The 27,290-nt window shown below is 44.7% G+C and overlaps 3 pseudogenes; 2 read left to right on the forward strand and 1 right to left on the reverse strand.

Moving 5' to 3' along the window:
- Positions 1-10,867: 10,867 nt before the first annotated feature.
- LOC147450547 (uncharacterized) lies at positions 10,868-11,484 on the forward strand (annotated as a pseudogene).
- A 3,359-nt stretch (positions 11,485-14,843) lies between these two features.
- On the reverse strand, positions 14,844-15,287 carry LOC147450548 (nitrate reductase [NADH] 1 pseudogene; annotated as a pseudogene).
- A 9,971-nt stretch (positions 15,288-25,258) lies between these two features.
- Positions 25,259-27,290, forward strand: part of LOC147450549 (G-type lectin S-receptor-like serine/threonine-protein kinase SD2-5) — a 2,748-nt pseudogene continuing 716 nt past the window's right edge.

Below are 27,290 nucleotides of genomic sequence, written 5' to 3' on the forward strand. Positions count from 1 at the left end.
TCTTAACTGGTCCTCTCTCTCTCTCTCTCTCTCTCTCTCTCTCTCTCTATATATATATATATATATATATATATATATATATATATATATATATATATATATATATATACATACATATATATATATATACATATATTTTATTTTTTATTTTTTATTGATAGAGATAGAGAGTTAATCTATCTTCAAAACCATTAAATCTCTCTCTCTATTAAAATAGAGAGAGAGAGAGAGAGAGGAAACCTATGGGTGATGACGATGTTGACAATCATGATGATCTAGCTTGTTCTCTCTCTCTCTCTCTCTCTCTCTCTCTCTCTCTCTCTCTCTCTCTCTCTCTTCTAGCTAGTAGCACTTCTAGTTTCATTTTATATTTCTTTCGTACCCAAACATGGTATCAGATTCACCAGTTTGTGTCTCATAGGTCATTTTGGCCTCTTGAATACATTGGAGAGGGGGAACGAGGGACACACCCAGTACACAACACAATGCCTCACTATAGCCCAGGGTATACACAGTGCCCCAATCCACTAGAGTTCACCTTCAAAACTCAACACTACCCACAAACAAACCACCACTTTCACACAACCATACGCACATACGCCTTGCAACGCACCAGACAGACTCAATCACTCCGCTTCGCTCAATTCACAACCTTCCACACTCATACAACCTCTCTCTATCTCTTTGCACGACAAACCTCGGGGGGTACACACGCACACAAGCAGAGAAGAGAAGGGGGAAGGGGGAATGACGCCCAAAAACAGTAGGGAATAGTCTTCTAGCATAGGCAATATCATGTACAACCAACACACCATCGGCATGAACCTCGGCAACCAAAAACAATGGCTCAAAGGCCTTGGCAAAACACCTCAAGCAAAAAATCTCACATTGGCCAAAAGACCCTGGTCCCGAAGACCCTAAAAAATGAACATAAATCTCCTTTTATAGGTGTGTGCCTAGGAATCCCAAAAAAGAAAAATGGGGTCACCTTCCATGTCGTGCACTTCATTTAGAGCTTCTTTTAGCATTTTTTTGCATTGCCAACACTTGGCATAGGTTATTTTTTGGAGACCTTGCATGGTGTACACCTTGGCCTTATCCCTTCCACTTTTTGGCCAGCCGGACTTCCCTTGGCCCTTTGAGAATCCTTAGCCTTTCTCTTCAATTGCCCTTGTCGGCTTTGCAGCGGGACCCCTCCCCAGTCAAGGGAGTAGCGATGTCGCTATTGGGGGGGGGGGGGTACAACCCTTATCTCTCAAAAAACATGGCCATTGACAGGCGCGGGCACCGCCCCCTAACTGCCTACCACGTCATCACTGAAAGAAACCACCGCGGGCGCCACTGGCGCCCAGCCTTGCCGGCCACCGCCGCCACCAAAACCACCAACATATGCCCCTGCAGTGCCGCGCCTTGTGCACCATAGCCATGGGGAGGGGAGCTCCCCTCACTCCTCTTGGATGCTTATGGGAGGGCCACGCCTTTGAATATATATTGTGCCACTGGCCATGCTCACTGTGCATATGAGATTTTCAGCATGCCACGTGTCAGCTCCATAGGCCCGAAGGCTTTTGAACTTCAAAAAAACCCTTTATTTTTTTTAACCAAAAAAACTTTTTAGCCTGCCTTTGCCTGGCTCTCATTTTGTGCTCCCATCTCTTATTGCCAAGATGTAAAGCCCTTCTGAAACTCCATCTTCCCGGTGACAATCACCCTCTCTGTATCTGCACTTCGACTCTTCGGCATCCTCGAACCAGGGCTTTCAAAAATGGAAAAAATCATCTGCAACCAGCTGTGAACAAAGGCACTCGAGCTTCCAACTGCCATATCTTTCCGCTCCGGACTCCGTTTGGCATGCAATCACTTCCTGCTAGCTCCGTATGATACACAACCTACTCTAGAACTTTGTCGCGCCTCAGAAGATGCCATGTGGCACATTCTCCAATGCGGACAAGTGGGCTCAAACCCGGCCCCCTTAAAAACTTCAAATGATCATATCTTGCAAATTATGGCTTCAAGCCACAATCCGAAAAGATGGGTAGGCTCCATGAATTGAGCTCTACACATCTATACCTCAAGTTCCACTTGGATCACCTATCCCCAGCTGCCCTGTCCGGCCACTAAAGCTTTAACCTTCAATAACTTGGGCTCCGTAGCTCGGCTTGATGAGCCATTTGGACCTTCTCCTTCAGCACTTCAAGCTCTTCATTCTTGGACCCAAAGGCTGCACTTTGCATCTCCTGCACTTGCTACCCCAATTAGCCCTTTATGGAGCCTTCCTTGGCCTATAAGCTGCATCAAGCATACACTTCCGCGGCTATCTGCCATCCCATGAATTTCCTAGCTGCTTCAATCCTTTGCCATGATTCTGCCTGCCTGCACACATATTTCCATGCCACCTTCTAGAGTCAAAACACTTTGGCGGCACCATCAATGCCCACCCCCCTGTTGAGCATTTATGCCAACCACATAAGAGCTTTATTTCACTAGAAACTGCAAAACCTTGCACACACTATGAGAAAACTAAAACACCATATGTACACTGTTTTATTGTACCCTATTGCCAAACCTTCAAGTGGGTTGCCCCACCCCCTGCACAACATAGCTTCCAACTGGATCAAACACCTGCCTTATATATCTTTCACCCATCTACAGCAACCTCCAATAGTGCCCTACCCAAGCACCTAGACCACCTACCTTCTTCACTCCATGCATTCCTTTGCAACCTGTCTACTCCGTTCCAAGCAGCACCAAGCATATTATCATCAAAACAACATGTACCTGACATCAAGCTACAACACATGTCTAACCCTCCCTCCCAACCAAATAAAGTGGAGGCCTGGAGCGTATACCCGTGTACCTGTTGAACTAGCCTCCATAGAGCTATATCTACCACCATATGCATCAACCATAGCTTACATACCTTCATTGCAAGCAAAGACACTGCTTGAGATTCTCCTTTCTTCACCTTTGGACATGTCTAATGCATCAAAATCTTCTCTGTCTTTGGCATCACAACCTTCTCTTTGGCCATACACTCAATTCCAGCATCATCGAGCCCTTCCTCGTCAACCGGGCCTTCAAGGTCGATCAGCACCACCGCTTGGTCAACTTCAATTACCTGTTCTGCAAGCACCTCTTCTACCGCTGCATCATGCTCTTCTATGGAAGAGAGAAACTCGTTCTCTACAGCATCCATCTCCATTTCCTCCATAGACACGGCCTCTTCATCTCTCTTGGCAAAATGGTGCATATGTTGTGCCACCATGGCACATTCCATCGCTACTTTCATCAGCACAGCCTTAGCATGGCACCACACACCACCTTCACCTGCATTTCATCATCTGTAGGTCTAGACTGCTCCACTTGGCTTTTATCAAGCATCTCGGCTTGCTCTGTTCCCTGCTCTTCTTGCACATGGGCTATTACCATATCATCAAACATATAAGAGGGCAGCTTTACCTTTACCAATTCGGGTTCATCAGATTCTGTCTCCTCGTCATAGGATGTATATTCATCTACATTATTCTCCCCGCTTGTCTCCTAGCAAATCGAGCTTGTATCATCATCGGCATCGGCATCATATACCGACTCCGTATCAACATTTGCACCCACTTGTTGCTCCACAAAAGCTTGACCATCTTCACAGCTTTGCTCACTTTCTTCATCAGCTTTTGAACCCTCAGTATCTACATCTCAGTTGCATTTTGCTCCCTTTTCATGCAAATCCTCCACAAGCACATGCTTTACCTCTTCAATCCGTATTGGAACCTCCACATCTACTACCGCTTTTGCATCTTGGTTCACCTCGACATGGAGCTTCTCCTCGTTGACAAGCTCTTCCACACTCGGCACATGCACATCACAAACTGGAAACCTCCAAGGAACACAACCAATAGTAGGTCTTACCTCCATAGGCCTTGCATTTTGCACCACTGGAATCACCTTCGGTTGGACCAAAGAGCACTTCGCTACCTCCGCAACAGGCATATAATCTGCTGGCTTTAGCATTCCCAACTCTAGCTTCCGCTTCACCTTTCTGCTCTTTATCTTTGCCAGATAGACCATGTCTTCATAGGTATCTGCAGCATCTTCGATCTTGTCTCTAATCCTTGGATGTAAGCATTCTAACAGCTTTGACAGCTTCAAAGATTGATTGCTTTTGACCCCAGTAGCAATCTCCAACTGCTTCCAACAAGCTTCAAACTGCTCAATAAAAATAGATAAATCTTTACTTACAGCCTGGTGTACCGTCTTCAGTCTTGCACCAGCTTTTTTCTCCGTAATCACCTCTCGAAACCGTTCCAGAAATTGACTCTGGAACCTTTGCCATGATTCTCGATCACTGCTCTCTAAGCCATCGAACCACACCTTGGCTCGTCCTCGCATCAACAACGGCACCGTCTGTAACCTTTTTGCATCCATCGACATACACATCAACAGCAGCCATAATTCGAAATCTTCTAACCAATCCTCAGGATCTTCGACGCCCGTAAAAATGGGGCCAAAACCTGGCTCCACCATCTCTATCATCTTCAAACTCGACCATCAAACATCTGACCATCAGCCAACCGCTTCTTCGGCAAAAAAACACCACTTCGAACCGCAAATTGGAGCATCAAACAGCTCCTCCATGGGGGCACCAGAAGATGGAGAGGGGGAATGGGGGACACACCCAGCACACAACACAATTCCTCACTATAGCCCAGGGTATACATAGCACCCCAATCCACTAGAGTTCACCTTCAAAACTCAACACTACCCGCAAACAAACCACCACTTTCACACAACCATACGCACATACGCCTTGCAATGCACCAGACAGACTCAATCACTCCGCTTCGCTCAATTCACAGCCTTCCACACTCATACAACCTCTCTCTATCTCTCTTTGCACGACAAACCTCGGGGGGTACACACGCACACAAGCAGAGAAGAGAAGGGGGAAGGGGGAATGACGCCCAAAAACAATAGGGAATAGTCTTCTAGAATAGGCAATATCATGTACAACCAACACACCGCCGGCATGAACCTCGGCAACCAAAAACAATGGCTCAAAGGCCTTGGCAAAACACCTCAAGCAAAAAAGATCACATTGGCCAGAAGACCCTGGTCCCAAAGACCCTAAAAAATGAACATAAATCTCCTTTTATAGGGGTGTGCCTAGGAATCCCAAAAAAGAAAAATGGGGTCACCTTCTGTAGCCTGCCTTTGACTGGCTCTCATTTTGTGCTCCCATCTCCTATTGCCAAGTTGTAAAGCCCTTCTGAAACTCCATCTTCCCGGCTACAATCACCCTCTCTGTATCTGCACTTCGACTCTTCGGCATCCTCGAACCAGAACTTTCAAAAATGGAAAAAATCATCTGCAACCAACTGTAAACAAAGGCACTCCAGCTTCCAACTGCCATATCTTTCCGCTCCGGACTCCGTTTGGCATGCAGTCACTTCCTGCTAGCTTTGTATGATACACAACCTACTCTAGAACTTCGTCGCGGCTCAGAAGATTCCATGTGGCACATTCTCCAATGCGGCCAAGTGGGCTCAAACCCGGCCCCCTTAAAAACTTCAAATGATCATATCTTGCAAATCATGGCTCCAAGCCGCAATCCAAAAAGACGGTTAGGCTCCATGAATTGAGCTCTACACATCTATACCTCAAGTTCCACTTGGATCACCTGTCCCCAGCTGCCCTGTCCACCAAAAATCAGCAAACCAGTAAAGCTTTAACCTTCAATAACTTGGGCTCCGTAGCTCGGTTTGATGAGCCGTTTGGACCTGCTCCTTCAGCACTTCAAGCTCTTCATTCTTGGACCCAAAGGCTGCACTTTGCATCTCCTGCACCTGCTACCCCAATTAGCCCCTTGTGGAGCCTTGCTTGACCTATAAGCTGCATCAAGCGTACACTTCTGCTGCTATCTGCCATCCCATGAATTTCCTAGCTGCTTCAGTCCTTTGCCATGCTTCTGCCTGCCTGCACACATCTGTCCATGCCACCTTCTAGAGTCGACACACTTTGGCTGCACCAACGTTAATATATTATTGGAAAAATTACCAAAATATCCCTCAAATTTCAAAAATCTGCAAAACACCCTTGTATCTATTTTGGTTGGATTGATCAAGATTTTCTAATCATTATTCTCTTCTGACAATTGAGATCCGTTTTTGAGTACTCAGCATGTAATTTGTCACAAATTATCCTGCAAAAAAGGCAATTACGTTTGAAAATAATGAAGCAATTCATCTCCAATTTTTTCATCTTTGGAGAAATTTAATCGCACAACCAGGGGTTTTTTGGAAAATTTTAAGGGAATTTTGGGAATTTATGACTAAATAGAGAGGGTACTTTGGGAATTTTTGAAATTTGAGGGGTATTTTGGGAAATGCCACAAAGTAAACGGGGAATTTGGTGATATTTTCTATATTATTTTGGACGGCTTCTTGAAGTCAATATATCATTTGGCCTCAATCTTGACGTTAACATATCATTTCATTTCTTTCCAACTTCAAAATTCTAGGGATTAAATGTCTCTCTCTCTCTCTCTCTCTCTCTCTCTCTCTCTCTCTCTCCCCCCCTCATGTGCCTGTGTAGGGAGTCTGTACTCTCTTGAGTGAAGTTCACTTTAGAGCATTTATTGCAGAGCACGAGGATGTCGCGTTCAATGGCACTCATTGTGTGTGCATCGTGTGATTCTACCACGTGGCCGCCTGAATTCCTATCTCCTTCATCTATAGTATTAGTACTAGTACGGCCTCTCTCTCTCTCTCTCTCTCTCTCTCTCTCTCTCTCTCTCTCTCTCTCTCGCGCGCGCGCGCGAGCGTGCAGAGGGGCTTCTCTCAATTTTGGAGTTTAGCCTTCATGTCGCAGATTTTGACATGTGAAAAGGGCTACCCCTCCCGCCATATTACGTATAGATAGATGATCAATGGCCAACTATCACGAGCCATAACCTATGGCGTTATCTCCATCTCTTGAATTTTCATTTCTTCATATGATTGCACTCCCACGAGAGGGGTGAGTATTAATTGAAGATAGAAAACCCTGGACATGCTGGCACATGGAGGGGTGGGGGATAATTGAAACTCCACCTTTAGAGGTGTAGTTACAATTTTTGTATGTGGTAACATCTGGGTATTGAATCATTGCTTGATTTCATCTAAATTAGCAAGCTAAGGTTTCTTTTCCTTCATTCGGGGCACACACGTTGTTGTGAAATTATTTAAAAGAATTAAATTTAAGTCCAAAACAATTTCAAATTTGGACATTACAAATTTTTTTAAAAGGCCAACCACGTGGAGAATGAATGGGGGTAGGCTGGGGGTAATAGATTATTGATTACCCCATTTTGTGCTAGCATGCTCTAACACAGTCCTGACTCCTACCTCAGACAGGTCCTGTATTCTAGTCTCCCCCCGGGCCCTCTCTCTCTCTCTCTCTCTCTCTCTCTCTCTCTCTCTCTCTCTCTCTCTCTCTCTCTCTCTCACACACACACACACACACACACACACACACACACACACACACACACACTAACATAACATGTGCACTTGTTGCATTTCAAATCTATATAATTTTGCTTAAAGCATTGCCCATTTTATATACTAGCCATGCCGAATTGGGCATATCCCGTAATCAATACCTTCCAAGAGACGACATCCCGGACAGGAAGCTCTTGAAGCACTTTTTTGTGCTTTATGAAGTGCACCACATTTGGAATACATGTCGACCAAGGGAGTGCCAAGGGTATGTGATTGCATCTAGAGAGATACCCTTGTTTTGGATCTGCCAAAAACAGCCCGAAGCTTCTTGGTCTTGCCCAAGTTGGGCATATCTTGCAATTAGCACCTTCCAAGAGACAACATCCCGGACAGGAAGCTCCTCAAGCATTTTTTGTACTTTATGAAGTGCATCACATTTGGTATACATGTTGACCAAGGCAGTGCCAACCATATGTGATTTCATCTAGAGAGACACCCTCAATTTCCATCCACCGAAAATAGCATGGAGCTTCTTGGCCCTACCCAAGTTCGGCATATACCGCAATTAGTGCCTTCCAAGAGACGACATCCTAGACAAAAAGCTCCTCAATCACTTTTTGTGCTTTATGAAGTGCATCACATTTGACATACATGTTGACCAAGACAGTGCCAAGCATATGTGATTGCATCTGGAGAGACACCCTTGCTTTGCATTTGTCGAAAACAGTCCAGAGCTTCATGGCCCTTCCCAAGATGGGCATATCCCCCAATCAATGCATTCACAGAGACGGCATCCGAGATAGGAAGCTTCTCAAGCACTTTTTGTGCTTTATGAATTGCACCACATTTGGCATACATGTCGACCAAGGCCCAAGCATGGCGTTTTCTTTCAGCAACATCATTGTGAATTCTTTTTGAAGTGCACCAGAGAGTCTGGCATACATGTCCAGCAAGGCAATGCCAAGCACAAAGTTTTCTTTCAACAATTCATTTTGATTTCTTCTGTCCATATCAGCATCTTGTGTAATGCCACATGCTCTCAACGTGCGAGCATGCATGATTACATTTGGAGAGATGCCCTCTCTCTGCATCTGTTAAAACCAGCCTAGAGCTTCCTAACGCTGATCGTTGCCTTTAAGATGCAAGAGTATGTGATTGCATCTGAAGTAAAAAGCCTCGCATTGCATACGCCGAAAACAGCCCAAAGCTTCTTGGCCCTACCCAAGTTGGGCATATCCCGCAATCAGTGCATTTGAAGAGACGACATATGCATTTGGAGAGACATCCTCGCTTCACACATGCCAAAAATAGCTTCTTGGCCCTACCAAAGTTGGGAAAATCTCATAATCAATGCATTCCAAGAGACAGCATCTTGGACAGAAGTTCCTCGAGTACTTTTGTGCTTTATGAAGTGCACCACATCTGGCATACATGTCGACCTAGACAGTGCCAAGCACGACATTTTCTTTCAACAACCACTGACTAACAATATCATCGTGAATTCTTTTGGCCATATGAGCATCTTGGGAACCACCCATAATCAATGCATTCCCAGAGACAACATCCCAGAAAGGATTGCAAGTGTACGTGATTGCATTTGGAGAGATGCCCTCACTCTACAACTGTTGAAAACAGCCTAGAGCTTCCTCACCTTGATACCTTAATGCAAGTGTTAGTGATTTCATTTGCATCAGCCAAAAACAGCCCAGAGATTCTTGGCCCTGCCCAAGATGGGCATATCCCACAATCAAAGCATTCCAAGAGACGACATCCCAGACAGGAAGCTCCTTTAGCACTTTTTGTGCTTAATGAATGGCACCACAGGTGGCATCCATGTCCAGCAAGGCAGAGCCAACCATGATGTTTTCTTTCAAGAACCATGCCTCTCTCTCTCTCTCTCTCTCTCTCTCTCTCTCTCTCTCTCTCTCTCTCTCTCTCTCTCTCTCTCTCTCTCTCTCTCTCTCTCTCTCTCTCTCTCTCTCTCTCTCTCTCTCTCTCTCTCTCTCTCTCTCTCTCTCTCTCAAGAAATCATTTGACATACATGTCGATCAAGGCAGTGCCAAGCATATGTGATTGCATCTGGAGAGACACCCTCGCTTTGAATCTGCCGAAAACAGTCCAGAGATTCATGACCCTGTCCAAGATGGGCATATCCCGAAATCAATGTATTCACAGAGACAACTTCCGAGATAGGAAGCTTCTCAAGCACTTTTTGTGCTTTATTTGCACCACATTTGGCATACCTGTCGACCAAGGCCCAAGCATGGCATTTTCTTTCAACAACATCATTGTGAATTCTTTATGAAGTGCACCAAATCTCGCATACATGTCCAGCAAGGCAATGCCAAGCACAACGTTTTCTTTCAAAAACTCATTTTGATTTCTTTTTCCCATATCAGCATCTTGTGTAATGCCACATGCTCTCAACAAGCGAGCATTGCCATCAAGATGCAAGAGTATGTGATTGCATCTGAAGTGAAAAGCCTCGCATCGCATCCGCCGAAAATACCACAGAGCTTCTTGGCCCTACCCAAGTCCTGCAATCAGTGCATTTGAAGAGAAGACATCTAGGACAAGAAGCTCCTCACGCATTTTTTGTGCTTTATGAAGTGCAATATTTGGCATACATGTCAACCAAGGCAGTGCCAAGATTATGGGATTGCATCTGGAGAGAAATTCTCGCTTCACACATGCTGAAAATAGCTTCTTGGCCCTATTGAAGTTGGGCAAATCTCACAATCAATGCATTCCAAAAGATGACATCTTGGACCGGAAGTTCCTCGAGTACTTTTGTGCTTTATGAAGTGCACCACATCTGGCATACATGTCGACCTAGACAGTGCCAAGCACGACGTTTTCTTGCAACAACCATTGACTAACAATATCATCGTGAATTCTTTTGGCCATATGAGCATCTTTGGCACCACCCACAATTAATGCATTCCAAGAGACAGCATCCCGGAAAGGATTGCAAGTGTACGTGATTGCGTTTGGAGAGATGCCCTCACTCTACATCTGTTGAAAATAGCCTAGAGCTTCCTCACCTTAATACCTTCAAGATGCAAGTGTATGTGATTTCATTTGCATCTGGACAAAAAATCCCAGAGCTTCTTGGCCCTACCCAAGTTGGGCATATCCCACAATCAATGCATTCAAAGAGACAACATCCTAGACAGAAGGCTCCTTAAGCATTTTTTGTGCTTAATGAATGGCACCACATGTGGCATACATGTCCAGCAAGGCACATCCAAGCATGATGTTTTATTTCAAGAACCACGCCTCTCTCTCTCTCTCTCTCTCTCTCTCTCTCTCTCTCTCTCTCTCTCTCTCTCTCTCTCTCTCTCTCTCTCTCTCTCATACACACAACACATGCTCATGTGTTTTAAGTTTGCATGTCATTTATGCACAAAGGAAGTATAACCACGGCAAGCCATGATCTCTATTACATTATGGTTCTCATGCTTGTCTGACTGATCGTTTACAAACATCCCTTGGTGGCTCAACCCATACATCTCCCTGGAGTGAAAAGCCTCGCTTCGCATCCACAAAAAACAAACTAGAGCTTCTTGGTCATGCCCAAGTTGGGCATATCCCACAATCAATACATTCCAAGAGATCACATCCCGGACAGAAAGCTCATCAAGCACTTTTTGCGCTTTATGAAGTGCACCACATTTGGTGTAAATGTCGACCAAGGTAGTGTCAAGGTTATGTAATTACATATGGAGAGATATCCTTACTTCTCACCTCCGAAAACAACCCAAAGCTTCTTGGACCTTCCCAAGTTGGGCATATCCCACAATCAGTGCATTCCAAGAGACAACACGTCGGACAGGAAGCTCCTCGAGTACCTTTTGTGCTTTATGAAATGCACCACATATGGCATACAAGTCAACCTAGATAGTGCCAAGCATGATGTTTTCTTTCAACAACCACTAGCTTACAATTTCATCGTGAATCCTTTTGGCCACATCAGCATTTTGGGCACCACCCCCAATCAGTGCATTAGACGACATCTCAGACAAAATTGCAAGTGTACGTGATTGCATTTGGAGAGATGCCCTCACTTTGCATTTGTTGAAAACAGTCCATAGCTGCCTCGCCCTAATGCCTTCATGATGCAAGTGTATGTGATTGCATTTGGAGAGACATCCTCCCTTTGCATCCGCCAAAAACAACCCAGAGATTCTTGGCCCTTCCCAAGTTGGGCATATCTCACAATCAGTGCATTCCGAGAGACCACATCCCAGACAAGAGCTCCTCAAGCACTTTTGTACTTAAAGAAGTGCCCACATATGGCATACATGTACAGCAAGGCAGAGCCAAGCACGACATTTTCTTTCAAGAACATAGGGGCAATGCCCGTCGCACCTCTTGATCTAAGCTCATCTTGTCAAGATTGCGCAAGCATGCAAACTGAGTCAATGTATGTGGTCTGCACATGAATGGAACTACATCCTAGGATCCCATTGGCAGATGCTCCATTGCATCTAGAGAGACACCTCGCTTTGCATCACCTGAAAACAACTCTCTTCCTGACCTGGCCTTGTTGGACATATTTGCCAATCAACGCACTCCATGAGACAACATTGCATCTAGAGAGACACCCTCACTGTGCATCAGCTGAAAACAACCCAGAGCATATGTGATTGCATCTAGATGACTTTGGTGAAAGGAACCCACAAAGTTGAAAGGCCCAGACAAACGCCAGCTTCTAGGTGTTTAAGCTAATGAAAGGAGGCCGTCAAAAAACTACTATATGACATTAATAGAGATAACTCATGAAGCACGTTGAGGGATTTTAGGGACAGTTATCGTGAGGACTCCATCCTGGCACAGAGTTGAGATGTTCTCCACAATTGCATCGCCTAGAAAATTGGATTTCCTCATGAATTTGAGAGTTTCCACTCCAGCGAGATAAGTACTCCACCTTCACATCTGTTGCTTCCTCCTCCTCCTTCCGCTCCCTTGAGAGCAGGCATGCACCTCAGATGTTATCCACCTTTTCATACTTGGAAAATTGCATTTCCTCATTATTTGAGAGTTCTCTGCTCCAGCGATAAGTACTTCACCTTCACATCTGCTGGTTCCTCCTCATCCTTCTGCTCGCATGAGAGCAGCAACACATTTCCACTCTCCACAGTCACCTTAATGCTTGAGGATTTGAGGCCAGCTATGAATTGGGGAACTCCTTCATGTCAAAAATTGTCCTAGTCATCGCATCGCATTCACGTAGGTAAGCTCGGACAGGAGAGGGATTGGAACTACATATAGGCGGCCATGCCTCACATGCTTGACAATAATGAAGTAATTCCCTTGCGCTGTATAGTATCTATAACATTTAATGGCCTAGTAACTTGTGTGTAGCGTAAAATAGCATAAACATAGTGAGCATTTCATTAGAATAGATTCCTAATGCGCATAGCAAGAGTGCTTGGATGGAGAGAGCAACAAAAAGCATAACACCTAGTTAGATAGGCATGAACAATACTTCAAAAGAGAGGGAAATTAAGCTATTGACAACAGTTGAGGACCGGATTTACATGGAGCCGGTCCCCCCTCCAAAAGGCTTTGTATTATAGGTTTCCCCCATCAAGGGAGACATTTTACAATACAATTCTTTATGTTCCTTCAATAACTACCTAGTGCAATGAAGATGGAACCTTCAAGCACTAAGCAAACACTTATAAAACACAACATCAATTCCCTCATGGTCTCAGACCCAAGACCTCACACACCTTCGAAGATGGTGAGAGCTAGCGGGGTATGAGAGTAGATTGAGAGGAAGAAGGAGTAGTCTTACGAGAAATAAGTATATCTCCTCACATAATTACTCATAAAAGCTTAGCATAGCTTAGTGATTATCATGGTAGAGGAGATGAACATGCATTGAAGCTTGGCTCTTGGTTGGATTTGCATCACAAAGCCAAAAGTTGTTGGTGTAGGCCTCTCTTCTCACAAGCCTGGAGTAGATGATGAGCTTTCCATTAAAGCTTGAGAAGGAGAGAGAGAGTCTTCTTGCTCCACACATGAAATTGTGTGAGTGTGTGTGTGATAATGCCGTGAAAAAATCAGCCCCCCCTCTCTCTTGGTCGACCCCTCTTGCTAAATCCTCTTGCTGGCTTCCCATTGAACTTCCCCAAGCTTAGCCAATAGGGTTTAAAAAGTATATGTGATAGCCTTGTGGCATGTGTCCCCTTTTCCCTTTTTGTGAGAGCTTTGGATAATTAGATAATGCAATTAAAATTTCATTGGACCCGTTTGTCTTTTGGTGGCCAATATGAAGCAGGCAAGCCATTGGGCTGTTGATGCTCATTGGACCCCTTGGGAGACTGTCCAATAGTCTTCTAGAGAGCTTAATTCTTATTGGTTCTTTTATTAAGTGTTTTTAAATGAATTAAACTAGATTTTTTTAAGCCTAATTCTCATTGGTCCACCTCTATGGCCATCCAATAGGATTTGAGTGCACCTTGGGGGCAACTGGGCTAGGGAGCTGACATGTGTACACTATGCCCTTTGTGTAAAGGGGCTTACATGAGTGTGTGTGTGTGTGTGTGTGTGTGTGTATGTGTGTGTGTGTGTGTGTGTGTGTGTGTGTGTGTGTGTGTGTGTGTGTGTGTGTGTGTGTGTGTGTGTTTCTCCCTCATCCCCTACTTACAAGGCTCGCCCCCTCCTATGTAGGAGTCTTGAAGACTTTTGTGTACACTCACAAAGCATCCAATTTTACTAAGCTTGACCATTTGGAGTTACCTTTGAATTTTGGAACCTTAGCATTTTGGAAGTCTTAATGGGATGAACCCTAAGGTCTTTGGAGCCCATTTCATGCACATTGCTCTTCTGCAGATGGTCCCCCTTTGGATCCCTATTTTCCCTCCTTTGGATCCCTACTGTGACTAGCCTGCTAGCCTTACCAATAATCTAGCTTTTTCTCCCCTGGTACTTCCCCATATTAAATGATCAGTTTAACTTGAGAAAATAATTTAGGAGAATTAGATATTAGTTATTATGACAGTATAGACAACTTATTGCAGTCTTTTGTGCATACAATGTAAGAGACCATATCATCACATAATTACACACACATGGCTAAAATTGCAAGGTCCACATGAGCGTATGTCACATACATAGTCTCTAATATAATCTAGAGCTCTTCAAATTGCAAGTCAAGAATCTGGAAGCCCCAATATATCTTCCAAAAGTTTTTTCATCTCAGAACTAATAGCATCGGCTCTTGTCGTAAACATCTTGTTGAGATTGGGTAAGCAACCAAACTAAATCATTGGAGGTGGTCCACACATGATTGCAGCTACATCTGACAATCCCATTGGAAAATGTTCCATCAAAATGCTCTCTTTCATAAATCCAACACTATACTTCCAATTCTCTGGAGCTTTTTTCATTATACCACATATTAAAGTTGTCATGCTGTGTTGCCCACTCATATAGCTCCTCCCTCAACATTTTATCCTCCTCCGTTATGTTCGCAAACAACAACTGCACTTCCATTTGGTCGTCGAGGTTCTTCAATATGGCTTTTATGAGCAGGTACATAGGGGCAATGCCTGTCGCTCCTGCCACCATTGCACATTTCCTCATATCGCAGGGTTTCCCTTCAATATGGTATTGCACACTCCCCATGTATTCATCAATGTGTCCCAACGGCCCCTTCACATCCACAGCACCTACCCCCACTTCAAATGAATCCAAATGATGAGACATCAAGCCGCCATCTGGAAACTTGGAATAAACTACGTTGAAGCACACCTTGATCATCATTTCAAAGTACCCCACTTCTTCATCTGAGCTTTCCATTGGAGTTGTGAATTTTTGTCAGGACAAGGGTCCTATGGGGCAAGGCCCAACCTAGGGGGTCAGGGACCTAGACCAAGGGCCTGGACTGGACCAGTGTGGACTGGGGATCCGCTTAGGGCAAGAGCTAGGAGCTAGGCCTATATAAAGGGCGGTAGGGAGGAGGATCCTACGTCTTAGTCTCCTAGGTCTTACATTAGTATCAGAGCAAGGTGGAGAGGAAGAACAAGGGTGGAGCCATGGCGGAGGAGAAGGCATGGATATCTCTTTCCCTCAAGGAATGATTATCTCTCTCTCTCTCTCTCTCTCTCTCTCTCTCTCTCTCTCTCTCTCTCTCTCTCTCTCTCTCTCTCTCTCTCTCTCTCTCTCTCTCTCTCTCTCTCTCTCTCTCTCTCTCTCTCGAGCTATGAAGGGCGTTTGGCTCTCACGTTTGGGCTCTCACATTTTGCATGTCTTGCATGCGGTGGAGCAAGGACGCGGCATGGTCGTGGGCACTGTCCCTTGAAGAATCGAGGAGGGCCAACAAGGCCGCGCGGGAAGGAACCCCATCACGTATGGACGTTGTTTTTCCAACCTGCACGAAACAGCGAGTGATCACCCTCATGGGTTTCGCCTTGAACCTCTGCACGTTTTACGTCATGTGGACGGCCCTTGGTTCGGCCTTGGCAGCTAGCACCGGATGTTTTTCTTGTCTATGCAGGCGACAGAGAACGCCATCGCTTGTATGCTTTTTGGGTTTCACACAGAAACACCCTAAGGCCATTGGCCTTGGGCACTTGATAAAAAAACTAAGGGAGGGTGCCCACGGGCTCACCCCCCCAGTTTTAACCTCTTCGTTTACGCTTCACACCGAGCCACCGTATGGGGACGGAGCAGGGATTTCTCGAATGCAAGACAGTAGACGCAATATGCAGATATTCTTGAGAAAAACATGCACACACGCAATGATCATCACGTTTGCCATTTTCAAATTCCCAATGTTTTTCTTAATCCATATGTGAAGAATTTTTGCAGCATTCTACGGATAGGTTTCCAGAAGTTACTTTTTATTGCAACGGCGAGGCCTGCTGTTAGTTTGGCTAATGGATCCGAAGTTGTGGTTACCATATGGGCTCTACGATGGCGAATTTTACCAATTGTATTCGACACAGTTTTGAGCAAGGCTACGAGGCAACAATGATGTCGACACTCGGTTCGAGGTTCATTAACATTCAAGCCAAGCAATCCAGATGGCACGTTGATAAACGTACAATATGAGGTACGAAATAACTTTCGATTGTGTTTGCCAACTTTTTTAATTACATGCTCTCGTCATACAAGTGAGGCTTGTGATTATTCCTCGCATCAACGGGCCAAAAGACTAGGGTAAAGGGGCCAATAAGGAACCACCCCCCAAAAGGAAGATGGCTCCACCCCCAAAAGAGAGACAAAAAAAAGGAATATGCTTGGAATCTTGCTTAGGTGTCCACATATGATTTGCTAAAAAGTGTACTACTATTGGGACTTGAGTGTCTCTATTTTCTAAGAAGCCCTCAGAATTACGTGTTGAGGCAAAATAAAAAAATATATCAATCTTGATATCATCTAATGCGTCTTTTCATGAGGAATTGAATGCACTCTTCAAATTTCAAATATGGCCGGATATGAAAAATCCCCCCCAAAAATACTATTTTTTTCTTACATGTTCTCATATTGGCCCCTTTACCCTAGTACAAGAAAGCTTCAAGGGAAGGGAGTTTGTTTCAAGGGATGTGGCATGTAAGGCAAACACTATTAGGCAAGTCGATGCGAGTACTTTAGCATGTATGTATGCTGCCTGACATTTACTTTTCCATGCCTGTACAATTTCAACTCTGACGACATGGCAAGGCTCATGACCATTCCCAAAAGCATGTTTTTTTTTGTTTTTCTGCAAACACGATGAGCAACATAAAATCACACTCAAGCACGGCTTCAGTGAGCAATGTTCTCATTCATGCATAGCAAAGGTCAACGCATGGTCATGCTTGAGAATCTCATGGAGATTGGCACGTCATGTTGCTAATCTTGATGAAGGAGGCAACAGGTGCTGGACAGGACCAACCATTCACGACCATTTCAAGAAGCTGTCAAAGCAAATTGTTAGGGCTTGTCTCCGTAATCAAGCCAAGCAGGTACAAGGTACATCTTTTGCCAGAAATTTTTATTTTCTGTTTTTCAATACATTGTACAATTCGACAAGGTCGATTGTTTGTGATTGCCCGACAAGATCGACTTTCTTTCAATAGGACATTTGTCTATGAGCAAGAGTATCTGTAGCTCTGAGGCATGGTAGCATCCAAATTGGGTCTATTGAAAAGTATCATGCAAAGACAAGACTTCCATGTTTGGCCTCTGCTATGAGCATACAAACTTGGGACAGACTTGACAAAATGCCGGCAAGTTATTTCATGAGAAACGGACGGGCGTATCCGATACAAGGGAAGTATATGTACATACAACAGACCCCACTCGTGCAATAGGTATGGCTATGCGCCATTTTCTAAGCGAGTTTTATTTCATGGAATATCGGGCCAACTGGTTACAGCAACAACCAGTGCTTCGGCAATTTTATAGGAAGCAAGGCTTTGAGTAATTGGAAAAAATAGGGAATATCAGCTCACAGAATCCCTACCAGTCTAAACTGTGCAAGGCACTTATGGTTTTGGTTCTCACGATTGAGGCCATCACTCTCCGCAAGGGCTTACAATTCTGCATGCAAGGCATGCTAGTGAGGTGGAATCATTTCTACCGATTCATGCTTTATGCTTGCGCTATCATTCGCAACTCTGTCAAGGACAGACTAAGTGGATTAATATGATTGTTGGTTGTTATCAACACACAACAACACTAAAAGAAACCTAAATCTAGGACTTATTTTACGGGCAAAGTGCTAAGGCTAAGTAGTCCTCATACAATCACGACCCCTGCATGGTAGGTGGGTCGGAATGAGTTTTCTCTTTTTCTGTTACCTCTCTCGATGAGAGCGTCATAGTGACAAACTATGGAATGGTTATACAATAAGCTGCAATTTAGGCATAAGATGCATAAGGGCAGATAGCTTGGGTACACTCTCTAAAACCTTAAGGAAAGTTCCTCAGCCCAGCATGCTCTTGTTTTCTCTCTCTCTCTGTCTCTCTCTCTCTCTCTCTCTCTCTCTCTCTCTCTCTCTCTCTCTCTCTCTCTCTCTCTCTCTCTTTTTACAGGAATGATGAAAATCTTCTAAGAAGCTTTAGATACATGTTTTGCTCGTGAGTCAACTTGAGCCAAGGTGCTCTACCTCTCAGCTACCACGTGGCTAAGATGCTACTCAAATTAGTATCCATCGCTTTGTTCATTGAACACTAATCTGCATCATGGCTATGAGCTACATTGGCTAAGAGCCATTGTCAGGTCCAAGGGTAGGACCTAACTACTGGCATTCTTTGGTGATTGTTTTCAAGATCGAATAGCTCTACCTAGGGAAGTATACATAGCTATCACTGGACAAGTAAGAGTCTTGTCAGTACGGATGTCTAGGGTGTTATTTTTGTACTATATGTTTCTAGTGCAACACTCAAGTTGAGTTCTCGATACTCTTCCACTTACATCAGCTGATCTATACCATGGGGTCTATAGTCAACAAACAGTTGGGACAGCATGGTTGTTGATACGAGCTAGGCATCTCACTTGTGTGGATTTCTTGCTCTCTCTATAGAACTTCGAGTGTCTATGGCATTCCAGTTTTGGGATACAATTCTGCGGATGCTTACTAAATCATCCCATGGTCATGGAGGATCACAGTTTGATCTTTTCCATTATACTTTCAAGGAGAGAATTCCGCAATCTACCATGTGGTAGCGGAAAAATTCAACTTTTTAAGTTGATTCTCATCATTTTGTACACGGTTAACTAGGTGGATTACAGTTACTTGCTAGTTGTGCAGTTCTACAAAGGGTCTTACCAAGGCGTTTGACTATGTAGCTTCTACCCAACGGGTTTGGATTGCGAAGGCAACACCTAGGGTTTCTAGTGCAATGTTGCTTGTTGTTTCACACGTGGACGACGTGCTCCTCTGTATTTGAATACGGATAAGTGAACATTCAGTTCAATCTCCAGGTACGCATCTATTGATTTGGTGTTATTTCATTTTTTAGTATGCATTGCTTGGTTTTTTCAAGTCGTTTCAATACGCTTGAATACTTTAGGGCCATGCCAAGGGCAGGTCAAAACAAGTATTTTGGGCCGTAGTGTCCAAAGTACATTATGCTGTTACGAATCCACTTGTAGGATTCGATTTGGCACATGTTGTCACATGGGATACAACATAGTCTAGGAACTCAAGGAGTTCGGTTTAGCTAGTGTGGAGCAAGGATAATGAGGGTCCCTCTCACTCCCGTCGTAGAGTATTTGCAGTTACCTCCACACACAAGTATATCTTGTACTTGTAGGATGTTCTTTTCTTAGACATCCTTAGTTGAGACATATTCCACATGTGGCGAATATGAGTCTCTGGGACTAACACTGGCGCCCACTATTTCAAATATGTGTCACGACAAAGTCCCTAAGTGCTGGTCCAATCAATTTTTTCGACCATTTTTAGCACGGCGTATCAGGAGCAATTTCAGTGGCCAAAAATTGTCGGATACTTAGAATGTCTTGTTAAGGTACAAGTACTACTAAACAATATTACAGATGATTGTTTATACATATAGCAAATGAGAAAGTTTCATTGTTTGTACCTAGAAGTGACCACTGTTTCACCTTCTATTATGGTTCAGACGTTTCAACAAAGCTTGCAAAAGATTGCAAATGAAAGTATTTAGTTTCTTCTCAGAACTATTTACATCCTGTTAATGTGTGCTAGGCGCATCACTTTTGCCATAAGTATTGGCAAGAATTACCACGGATATACAGGTTCGGATCTGTTTTTTGCTAAATGCATGCACACTAGGTGTTATGGGCCCTAGTGTTTAGCAAAGGCTGATTTGGAACGACTGCATATTCCTCAAGTTGTTGCTTATGAAGCATTTTGCACTCTAAGTGCAATATCTCTATGAGATTACTTTTTAGGTCTACCAATCACCAATAGAGGTCATGGCTCGGTTTGGATGCTTGTAGATTTTTCAAGATAACCACGGGGGTTATTCATTCCATTGTTGATTCTTCAGCAATGTGGTACGATATTGTTATCCCGTTTACCAGCCATATGGAAATTCTGGCTGTAAACCGTGGAAAAAACACACTTCAGTACTGCCAGTTATCCAAGGGGATAGGCAGATTACAAAGAGTAATCTTGTGCTGAAGTATATGCAAAGTGCGTACGATAGCACCAAGCGATCCAATCAGTAAGCATTTATTTCTCTACTTGGAGTTTGTTTACCATAAGTTAAAGCATGTTTACGACTAGGTATAGTCTCTCCATGTATAAATCAAGTTCTCAACCTTGAACACTAGTGATGGTGGGGTTGTCTACTACTAAAATTAGAAAACAAGTCAAGGACTTAAACTTGGCTGATGAGTATGTTCGCAAGTTACTTTCATGGAAAGTGAAAAGAGGTACTCATTAGGGTAGATCTTTGTGTGATAACTCGTTTTTAATACTCAGGTGTGTTCTAAATGGAGTCTACACACAATGATCGGATAGGAATCGGTAACACAAGATGGTTACTAATAGACAACAATGTCATAAACCAAGATGTTACTCTTGGTTTCATTGAACCTCCTGCAGAACCGTGTTCCGGTCAACTAAACAGCTGGATCCATGTAGGATGCCACTTGAGAAAACATTAGTGATTCTTAAGAAAAAGTCTCCCACTTTTGTTTTCGAGGACGAAAACTCTTCTTAAGGGGGGAGTAATGTCAGGACAAGGGTCCTACGGGGCAAGGCCCAACCTAGGGGGTCAGGGACCTAGGCCAAGGGCCTGGACTGGAGCAGTGTGGACTGGGGATCCGCTTAGGGCAAGAGCTAGGAGCTAGGCCTATATAAAGGGCGGTAGGGAGGAGGATCCTACGTCTTAGTCTCCTAGGTCTTACAAGTTTGGTGGAGGGAGGGCGAGTGTCGTCGTCAGAGAGATGAGTTTTGTCGATGAGGGAGGAGGATTTTTCATCGTCGGAGAGATGAGCTTTGATGATCCTACGAGGAGAGCAGGGAGCTATTGGAGGTATGAGCTCGGATAGAAGAGGAGACGTCTGCATTAGAGCTGTGAAGAAAGCGAGGGGGTTTTTGGGTGGGGTTGATGAGATGTACCATGGTGGGATGGTGCAGAGGCTCTACCGTAGTGACAAAAGAGCACGCAACCATTGAACTTTGAATCCTGTTGGGTGTGTCGCTCTCTCTCTCTCTCTCTCGCGTGTCCTCTCTCTCTTCCTCTCTCCCTCTTTTGGAACGTAGCCTTCATCTCGCAGCATGTGCCATGTGTAAAGGGAACTCCCCTCCGCAATATTATGTCAAGTAGAATTTATATGACTATGACTCTCTCTCTCTCTCTCTCTCTCTCATATGTACACACACATGCGCGTGCACACACATACACACACACACACACACTTTCTAATTTGTGTATGTATATGTGTCACAAAAGAAAGGTAGAAATTATGTGTGCACGCATGCATGTGTTTGCGTGTGCGTGCGCGCATGCAAGGTTCGGGAAAATCTAGATTTGACTTAGCCAAGAGCTTGTTCAAATTTGTGCTAAGCTGGCTCAAACTTATGGGAGAAGGAAACTCAATCAATTCAAAACTCGGGGGTTTTAGTTAACGTAACACACCCAAATTATAGTTTTAGCATCTTGTATTGATAGACAATCACTCTTCTTATGAAAAGCTACAAATTTTTTCTTCTTTCAAGAAATTTAATCTCACGACCACGGATACTTGGAAAAATTGTAGGGCATTTTGGGAATTTGTGACAAAATATTGGGGGTGTTTTGGGAATTTTTGAAATTTGAGGGGTATTTTGGGAATTTCCGCCACAAATTAGAGGGGTATTCTGGTAATTTTCCCTAAAATTAAAATATATAGGCTCTCTCTCCTTTGTGATGATGTAAGCTTGTAAGGCATTGGTGTGTGCAAGGGATAGCCTGAAAAGTGTGTTGACCACCGGGAAAGTGAAGCTGAAAATGAGGGCCCCGCCTTTTGTATAATAAGACAAAAGTACGAGCTTCAGATCTATCATGCCCGTGTCACACTAGGACGGGTGTCCACCTTTTCCACCAATCATATTTGCACGCCACACTTAGGAAGTTATCACACTGACAACTCAGACAACTTTTCCTAAAAGATGGCCAGCTTTTGAAAAAAGTTGGCTTCTCATAGTGATTGGAGAGGAACTTCTGGCAGCTTTTTTGTCAAAAGATGACTGGCCTAGTGTGACACCAAGTTGGCCAACCCAGAATTACCCACTTTTTCCACCAAGTTGATCGGGTGGCCATGAACTGCCACCTCAACATGGCCCCCCTGCCCCAATGTGACAAGCGGCAGTTTCGCACAGGCCGAGGTAGGGTTCTCTTGTCAGCAACCTTGGCTCGACATGCTTGGCTCGACATCTTTTAAAGAAAGCAGTGTTCGCTGATGTGAACCAACCTACGTTTCAAAGAGCGGGGGTAGAAGACGAGGTTTCCCAACTTTGCCAAAATCGACAGAGTTGGGCAAACTAGGCAGCGTTCTCGCTCACGTAGAGGAGGTAGGATGGAACTATGCCTGTGCAGATGCACCCAAGGACCTTAGTAGCCCTCACGATTCCTCACCTTTGCTTAATTAAGAGCAGGTCCGCACGTCGTGGTGCCACCCCTACTCTAACTCTAGCCCCTCACCAAATCAGGGCATTCATGTGGCCAGGGGTAGCATGGCAGCGTTGAACGAAGCCCAGCTAATCTTCACTCTGCCTAAACCGGCAGAGTTGGGTTTTCTTTGCCATCGTTAACTGGCGGCGCAGTTCAATGCCTTGTCTCCTCTCTCTGTCAACCGGCAATTACCGGCTATCACCTGCAAGTAAACTCTCTCTCTCTCTCTCTCTCTCTCTCTCTCTCTCTCTCTCTCTCTCTACTAGCTATAGCCGGTTTAGGGGCTCCACATGGCAAACTTGGGACACGTGTGAACGCTCTACAGGCCCGCAGGCAGCAGGGTTGCCCGCTATCTCCTACACTATTTGGCATGTATGTGGATGAGGTTGCTAACTACATTGAGAGAGATGGTGAAAGAGGAGCATAGGTTGCAGGGGACATGGATCCCAAGACTGTTATATGCTGATGATAATTGTGCTCATTTCCGACGCCCGGAGGGGATGCAACGTCATTTAGGATAAAACCCTGAGTTTAAGCACCCTTACGCGGGCGCTAGGCGGAATTTTCACATGCTACAAGTTTTCAAGGTCTCTCTGGTGCACGAGGTAGATGGGGTGAAGGGTGCATTACGACAAAAGTTTCGGGAGTTCTAGCATCTCTGACAGATTGCGCAGCAAGAGAGAAAATTTTCGCGTGAAAAAATCGAGGTTCCACTTGCAAGGCAATTGAGGGTTAATTTACGAAGTGCAGTGCCACATGGGCTCGAACACACACAGTGCCCACTAAAATCTCGACATGCAGCTGGACCATCCCACCACACAGCCTCACTTACCCCATAACTGGTGTATAACTTTAACTTTACGGGGTCGTCTGTCTCTCTACTAGGGGCCATCCCATTATTGGCCCCCTTACCCTAGATGCTTTGTACACATTTGCCCACGATAGTGGATTGTGTGTTAACCTAGGGAAAACCAAGGTTATGGTGTTTAACACCACACCATAGTGGGGTGGGAGTTGAGCTGGTAGGGGTGCTACACTGCTACCCCCGACCTCAACCCACAGCCCAACTTCCTTTGCTATTGTTCATACGTCATTGGGAAGCCTCCCCCCTCCGTGTCTCGACAACCAATTGTTCTCCCACTTCTCTTAGCACGAGCACATCTAGGACGACGACTAGCTGAAAGGCATCTAGCAGGGGCGTTAACCTATGTGTGCAACTCACTTTTTGGCCGCCATCTGACTGCATGGCCAGTGTAGTCCACTCCCCACCTTTTCCAGCCACCATAGCCAACGGCACCTTCCGATCCAATCCGAGTAGGCATTTTCATCTTCTCGAGGGCTGGCCGGAGTATGTGTGCTCAAGATTGGCAGCCAACCGTGGAAGATTCCTCAGCATCTTCTCATGGCTGGGGATTGGCTGACGAGAAGGAGGACTTGAGAAGAAGGACTAGATCTAGTTTTATGAATGAAAACCTCACTAAGGACTCTCTCTCATTAAAGTAAACAATGTAAACACTTCACAATGGCCTAAAAAAGGCATCATTTTTTGTTGTAATAAATGATTATTAGAACACATTTGACATGTTAATGGTATGTGTTCGAGAAAAATGTGTCTCAACTTAATATCTTGTCGTTCATAGCTAGAAAAATACATTTTTCTTAAAGAGTCAAAATAAGAGGAAACTTGAAATTCTCTTGGTTTATAGGTCAAAATTTGAATCTTTTGCCGACAATTACACTAACTTGTGTAAATTTGTTGGTTTTCTTAAAGGCAAGCTTAAAATCTAATCGGCATTTTTCAATTTTAACCGATTAAAATACACTAGATTTCGATTTTTTTCTAACACTGGTGCTGTTTTCAATCTCAAAAATGTCAATTGAGAGCAAGGGGAAAAGGAGAAGTTCCACCTTGAAATAGAAAAAAATAAACATTTTCTTTAGGCATATTCAAGAAAAGAAATTTTGTATCTGTAAAAATATTTTTTTTCGAACACTTTAATGGGAGGAGAGAGAGAGAGATGCACATGCACGCGCACATACACACACTCATTTTCATAATGAAAATGTTCAAATGAATATAGCAAGGTTTGAAACGACTTGAAATGTCACTCATAAAAGAAAAGTTAATGTGAGGTGACTACTTGATGGTGGTGAGAGAATTGCAAGTTTTTTCCACCACTTCCCTATGGCCTCCTTGGCCAAAAATGTGTGAGGTCTTCATGCTTCCCCTTCTCCCATGCTGTTCTTCATCCACCTTATTACCTTCCTCGCCTTTGCTTTCGTCCCCACCCCGACCTCAGCCCAGCTTGGACTTCTTCCAGACCATGCCGACTTGGGCGCCCACTTCAACACCACCGATGGCCCCGTCCTGGCTTCTTCCAACGCAACCTTCGGATTATGGCCCTCCGCCTGTAACTCCTTCGCTGTTGTTCATACGTCAAAGAAAATCGTCTGGGAAGCCTTCCCCCTGCGTGTCTCAGCGACCAATTGTTCTCTGATTCTCGGAGAAGATGGAGATCTAGTGCTGAGCAGCAGCGTCTCCGGAGAAAAGGTTTGGTCCAGTAACACTTCGGGGATGGGGGTTCGCAGCCTGCAGATCCTGGAATCTGGCAATCTTGTTCTGCTCGACAGCAGCAACCTCATCATTTGGCAGAGCTTTGATTCTCGTACTGATACTTTGCTTCAAGGTCAAGCGTTTAAGCCCGGAATGCAGCTCTCCTCTGCTACTACGGCGGGTACCACATATTCGTTTTCATACAAGGGCTCAGATGCCTTTCTGTTTGCAAGCTTTGACGGAGGATCGGTCACCGTCCCCTATTGGATGGTGCAACAGCCATACAGAAGTAGCTCCAAGCCAGCGGAGTACATAACATTCGAGTCTGGTAACTTGAATTGGTATGCCAATGACTCCTCTTTTGTAGCATTAAGTAATTTTCAGAATCTTATCACAGTAGAATCGGCGAACTACATGTGCTAGGCACAGATGGGAACTTGCAGGCCACTTTCTGGGCAAATTCAGAATGGAACACGGGAGCGGGACAAGCTTTGACGAGCGATTGCCAGAAACCTGATCATTGCGGTCCCTATGGGATTTGCACAGGCCAGGGCCAATGCCAATGTCTCTCTCCATCTTTCCAGCAAGTTAGTTCTGATCCTTCAGAAGGTTGTAAACCTATAGAGCCTTTGAATTGCACTGCAAATCTTACGCCGGTGAACGTAACTGGCGTCGACTACTTCTCCAACCAGTTTTCTGCCGTTCCTCAGGTATCATCACATGAGTGCCAACAGCTTTGCCTTGCAAATTGTTCTTGTGAAGCTGCCTTCTACCACAAAAATTCATCGTCTTGCTATAACATCGACCATTTACGAACCATGCAGTTTACCCCAGGCACCAATACTAGTATGGTCTTTCTCAAGGCTTCCGCAGTCCCATCAAGCTCGGGAGTCGTGCTTCCTCTAGCACAGCGAGACACAAATACCGGTCCACTGATTGCAGCAGCAGCATCTGTGGGCAGCATTCTGGGACTGGGGCTTCTTTGTGTGGCCCTGTTTTGGTGCTACACTATCAAGAAGCAAAAAGCTGAAATCATTGACGACGAGAGGTTTCTTCAATCTCTTACAGCTTTACCTCCAAAATTCTCCTACAAAGAGATGACAATTGCAACGAAGAGATTTAGCCAGAAATTGGGAAAGGGAGCGTTTGGCTCAGTTTATGAGGGTGTGCTGCCTGACAAGAACCAAGTTGCTGTGAAGCGGTTAGAGGGACCAGGGGAGCAAGGCAGGAAACAATTCCGGCAGAGATAGCCACTATAGGCTGTATATGTCATCTGAATGTGGTGCGTCTACGTGGGTTCTGTCTAGAAAGCAAGCACAGGCTTCTGGTATATGAGTTCATGGCCAACGGATCGCTAGAGAAGGCTCTGTTCGCCGATGTGAAAGGCAGTGGGCCAAGCTTGGCAGTGCTGAGCTGGGATGCTCGTTATCAGATTGCTCTTGGCACAGCCAGAGGATTAGCCTACCTGCATGAGGAATGCATCGATCGGATCATACACTGCGATATCAAGCCCGACAACATACTTCTGGATGACAAGAACATGGCCAAGCTGGCTGATTTTGGTCTGTCAAAGCTCGTTGATAGGCACGAGAGCAAGGTGTTGACACAGATGAGAGGAACCAGGGGATACTTGGCACCCGAGTGGCTCTCCAATGTACCCATTGGGGAGAA

Source organism: Adiantum capillus-veneris, chromosome 9, assembly GCF_014529385.1.
Source record: "Adiantum capillus-veneris isolate H3 chromosome 9, ASM1452938v2, whole genome shotgun sequence".
Lineage (NCBI taxonomy): Eukaryota > Viridiplantae > Streptophyta > Polypodiopsida > Polypodiales > Pteridaceae > Adiantum > Adiantum capillus-veneris.